We start from the raw sequence: 6,000 nt of genomic DNA on the forward strand, positions 1-6,000 counted from the left end.
ATACACATATGAGGAAATCAGTTTAGGTCCCCAACACCAATGTCAAAAGCCATTCATGACCATAGATGCCTGTCATCTCAACCCTTGCTGGAGAGGACCGAGCAAAGACAGGACTGACAGAGCTGGCTGGCCAGTCTGTCTAGCCAGAAATTAGTGAGTTCCAACTTCAGTGAGAGGCCCTTCTCTGATCTTCAAATGTGCATGCATGGGCAAATGTGAGTGTACACACACACACACACACACACACACACACACACACACACATACACACGAGTGTACACATACACACACTTTTTTCTAGATTTTCTTCTGTTCTCACAGTGTTTGGTTGCAGCTTCATCATTTTGAATATGGCTTTTAAGCAGATATCTGGGAAGTAAAACATTTTTGGAAATTTTCCATGATTTGTCAGTGAACATAAGGCATTTGCTGAGGTCTTGGGCATAAAAAGACAGGGATACATTTTGTGCTGTTTGAAGCATTATTGGAGCCTAAACACATAAGATGGTGAGGAATGGTGACTACCATTACCAGTCAGCCACTTAGCCCTGGAAAGGGTGATTGTCTTAATTTCTGTTGCTCTGAGGGCACAATGACCAAGGTAATTTATAGAAGAAAGAGTTGATTGGCGGCTTAAAGTTTCCAGGGTTAGAGCCATGACCATCGTGGCAGGGACCATGGCAACAGGCAAGCAGACATGTCACGGAAGCAGTAGCTGAGAGCTTCTATCCTGATCCACAAACAGGAGGCAGAGAGAGCTATTTGGAGGTTGCATGGGCTTCTGAAACATGGCCCACACCCAGTAACACGCCTCCTCCAAGAAGGGCATAACTTCTTATTCTTCCTAAAGTTTTCTTCCAACTGGGGACTGTGTATTCAAATATGGTGCCTATGGAGGCCGTTATCATTTAAACTACAACATTTCACTCCCTGGCCCACCTAGGACTGTGGCCATATCATAATGCAAAATGCATTTAGTCTAACTTCAGGTGTTCCTATAATATTTCACAGTCTGCATACACTTTAAAGGCCCAAAGTCGCCTCTGAAACTCAAGGAAATCTCTTTATTGTAACTCTGCAAAATACAAAAGCAGATTGCATATTTCCAACATATAATAATGGCACAATATATATATTACCATTCTAAAAGGTAAGAATGGGGGCAGAGTGAATAAATACTGGACCAAAGCAAGACCAAAACCCAACAGGGCAAACACCAGATCCTATAACTCTATCTCTGATATCAAAGGGCTTAGATGACTCCACCCATTCAGATTTGGTGACTGCAGTACACTTTTTTCCCCATGAGTTGGTTCCACTGCCTGTGTGCAGCTCTTCTGCGTAGGTATACTATAGTTCTGGCATCTCCAGCATCTTGGAGTCTCAAAGATAATCTAGGCTCCACTTTCAAGCTTCATGTGATGGCATCACAGGGCCTCCATGCAGGGACTCCACCACCACATGTCTGCCTGGCTTTATCAACTTTCCTTATCACAGAGAAGATTCTACAGGCTCTTTTCTCTTGGAAGTTTCATTACTCTAAATCAGGAACCATGTGAACAACACTGCCAAGACTGATTGCTCACTTAGGATGGAGCCTGACCCTTCCCTAAATCACATCTGCTGAAATTTTGCTTTGTTGCTTTTCATAAGCAGAAAATTCCTTGGGCATTTCTTTTTTGCTAATTGGAAGCTTGGCTGGGTGGGGGTCTTACCTTGAGTGCGCTCTTCCTTTATTCTGTTTCACATCAGGCCTCTTCTTATCTTGTTCTGCACAAGCCTGAGCTTCAACATTAAATTCCCTGGTGCCCCTTTTCACTTCAAACTGTACATTTTTAACCTTTTTGCCCTGCTTACTCTTCTCATTATAGACTTGCATAGGAGAGATTGCTAATAATGACTCACAGATCAATAGTAGACTGTCTTGGAAGCTCTTCTACCAAGAAAATTAATCCAACAGTTTTGCATTTAGTCTCAGGCAGATTCTTAGAACATGGACAAAAGGCAGACACATTCTTTGCAAAAATATCAGAGTAATCAACTCTGGCCCAGATGCTAATATCATTCCCCTCTGAAATGCCTTGGACTGGGCTTTCATAATCTAATTCACTCTCAGCACTATTTACTTCCAAGCTTCTACCATGATGACCCACTCAGCCATGCTTAGAGTATTCAACTGCTTTCCTAATCCAAAGTCCCCAAATTTTCCATGTTGCTCTCCAAAACAGCATGGTTAGGCCCATCACAGTGATAGCCCACACCCTGTTGTCAACTACTGTAATAGCTACTTTTCTGTCTATGTGAAGATAAACCATGGCCAAGACAACTTATAGAATGCAAAGTTGATTTGGGGCTTACAGTATCTGAGTGTTGGAGCCTATGACCATCACAGCAAGGAGAATGGCAGCAGGCAGGTAAGCATGATGCTGGAGAAGTAACTAAGAGCTCACATCTTGATCCAAAATATGTTGCAGAGAGAAGTAACTAAAAACTGCATGGGCTTTGAAACTTCAAATGCCACTCCCAGGGACAAACCTCCTCCAACCAAGCCACACTTACTAATCCTTTCTAAACAATTCCACCAACTGGGGGTCAAATATCCAAATACATGAGCTTATGGGGCAATTCCTATTAAACCTGCCACAGTGATGAAGGAATATTCAAATAATAAGCTTATGGGACAATTCCTATTAAACCTACCACAGTGATGAAGAAAAGTATTCTGAGGAATGAAATGGAAAGGCTGGCCAAGATGGCAAACTGGTTAAATCAATGACTCTCTTTCTGGGTATCAGACCTGAGGAAACTGTAGAGTCTGAGAGGACACATTCATTTCAATAATTATCTCATTAGTAATAAAAGAGATCAACTAATGGGAGAAAAGAGAAAAGCAAAGCTTCATGAGTCAAGCATGGGTTTGAGGAGAGGAAGGAGGGCTAAAGAAACCAGGCAGAGACCATGTTCAGAACACAGCAGGATAGAAGACAAGAGATTCAATGTGGTTTGTACTTCAATTCTCACCAGTGCTGGGGAACCTCCCTTCACACCAAGTCTGACTGTTGTTCCCAGGGTTCATGGAATACTCTCAGAGCAGGAAAAAGCCTCAAAGCCTAGGAGTTCACACAGATGAGTATGCACTGGGCAGCTACCCAGGACATCCATGCCACTTCTGTTCAACTCAAGGAACTAGTGGCTTTCTTACCAGAGGTAGTTTTTCCCATCTTAATATTTGTATTCACTGCATCTCCCAGGTGTTCAGGGTGGAGTTTTTCTGGTAGAACCACAACAGAAGGAAGACCAACTATCTCCATGAGAACTACATCTTTGCCCCTTCACTCCCCTCCTTTACTTGCCTTAAGCCAAACTGACATTTACTCACCCCCTCCCATAGATGTGAAAGACTCTCAAGAAGACGCTTTCAGGACAAGTCACTAGAAACTTCCATAGAGAGCTAGCAGACAATGAAATACACCATCTGCCAGTAATCAAAAAATGCTGCTGACTCCAGAAAGCTACAAAATGTATGTTGGAGGACTTAAAGGAGGCCGCTTATGACACGGAAGGAAAACAATGGATCGTATAAAAAAAACCCAATTGGACTACAGGCTATCTAAATACAATAGCTGAAGGAACACAAGAGCTGAGGTAAATAGCATTTATTTAATAACAGGAAGACGACCTTAAAATGAATCAAATGTGGTAGAAAATCATATTTTAAATCTCTCCAGGAATAAAACGATATTTTAAAATTACAACATAAAATCTGAGAGGCAGAGATGGAAGTCTTGGTATCTAGACAAGGGACAGGGTGGCTCCTAAAATAACACACACACACACACACACACACACACACACACACACACACACACAGAAAATGGAGAATTGAACACTTTAGTTAAAATGTGGTTTTTTAAAAGCCCCACAACTTGACTAAAAGAAGTAGTAGGACAAAGTGAGTTAGTAGAAAAAGAAATAGAAAAATAGTTCATGTTTTCTCTCATGTGCAGAATTCAGATTTGAGAAGCAAAAGGTTAATTGTAGGGATGAGAGACTAGTAGGAGAAGTCAGGGAAACAAGAGACAGTTAATGAAGGGGTGAAAATGGGTGAATTATGAAGTTATATAAAAGATCACAATAAAAGATATTGTTTTGTATACTAAAAAATTTTAGTGCAAAAAATGAAAGACACTAAAAAGGAGTTACTCAAATATTTCCAAATAAATGCAAATATTAAATTACTCTTGATGTAACAAGGAGAGATCAACATGACATACAAAGTTTCTCTTGAAAGGTACAAACAGAGACATATAGGAAAGAATGTGAGTAAACAGACGGATGACCAATCTCCCCCACATGGTGGCTCAAGTTCTAAAGGGATAAACATCAGCTGCTCTCTCTCAAGTCTTTTTCTCATGCCCCATTTGTGATCTAAACAAAAAAAACATGTTTATCTCTCCTTCATCTCCCCCTTTCTATTAAATAAAATAAGCTATATACAACAAAATAAGAATTATTCATTACAAGGATCAGTCTATTTGTACGCAACAATTTAAAGAAATTATTCCTCTGTCTCTCCTCTGCTACTGATTCTTATCTTAGTGTCTAAGTTTCTGTTTGTTTGTTGTTTGTTTGTTTGTTTGTTTGTTTTTATGCCAGGAGAATCATTCCTCAGAACTGATATCCTTATACTTTCATTATTGTATTCTTTTTTAATTTTACTATCATTTCATTTTTGTAATTAATTTATTCAGATTACAAATAAATTGTTATCCCATCACTTATATTCTCCCATTTCTCTCTCCCTCTCACTTTCACCCTATTCCCCTCCCCTAGGTCTAAGACCAAGGGGGACCTCCTCCCCCACTATGGTCATAGACTATTAAGTCTCATCTTGGTAGCCTGCTTATTTTTTCTTTGAGTGCCACCAGGGCTCCCCACCAAGGGGAGGTCATCAAATATGGGGCACCAGACTTCATGGCACATAACAGGGATGTATGTTCAATCATGTTCATAGCAGCCTTATTCATAATAGCCAGAACCTGGAAACAACCTAAATGTCCCTCAGTTGAAGAATGGATAAAGAAACTATGGTACATTTACACTATGGAATACTACTCAGCTATAAAAAAACAAGGAAATTCCAAAATTTGTGGACAAATGGATGGCACTAGAAATGATCATACTGAGTGAGTTAACCCAGAAGCAGAAAGAATCACATGGTATATACTCACTTATAATTGGGCACTAGCCCAAAAGGCATGTCCCACGAAAGTCTTTACTTACCAGGAGATTGGGATAGATGTGAAGACATCATGCTGGGACTCTTGTAAGAGAAATATAGGAGATGGTGAAAGAGAAGTGCCCAGAGGATCTTAGAAACCTACAGAAGAACCTCATTATTGTATACTTTAATCCTCTTTCCCTATTGTTTAGGTTAGTCAGGTTGTAAGTAAGGTACTCTCGGTTAATAAGTTTGTAATAAAAATATAATTGTTGATAAAAAAACCAGATGAATAAATCATCAGATATGTGAAACCATAATAATTACAACAAAGTTGGCATGCTCACCAACTAACAAGAGAGAGGTTAGCAATTAGAAAATAAAATTAAGTCCTGTGCACAACAAGAGACACTGGAAAGCTGAAGACCAAATGGAAATGAGAAAGGTTATGGCAGGAAAGTAAATAAAATACGCTGTTTTAATATAATATCTGAGCAAATGTAACATTAGACAAAAAGAAAAACGAAAGCAGGAAGAACAGTGTATTAGTCCACTCAGGCCACTATAACAAAATATTATGGCTGGATAGTCTAAAAGCAAAAATGTACTTCTTACAGTTCTAGAAACTTAAATTCGAACATCAAGATACTCAGAAAAGTCAGCAGCGCACATTTAATGCCAGCTCAGGCAGCAGAGGCAGGTGGATCTCTGTGAGTTTGAGGCCAGCCTGTCTCAAAAAAGCAAGCAAACAAAAGAATGAACAAAAAGATATTCAGAAA

This window comes from Acomys minous (genome assembly GCF_964271855.1).
Source record: "Acomys minous genome assembly, chromosome: 6".
Lineage (NCBI taxonomy): Eukaryota > Metazoa > Chordata > Mammalia > Rodentia > Muridae > Acomys > Acomys minous.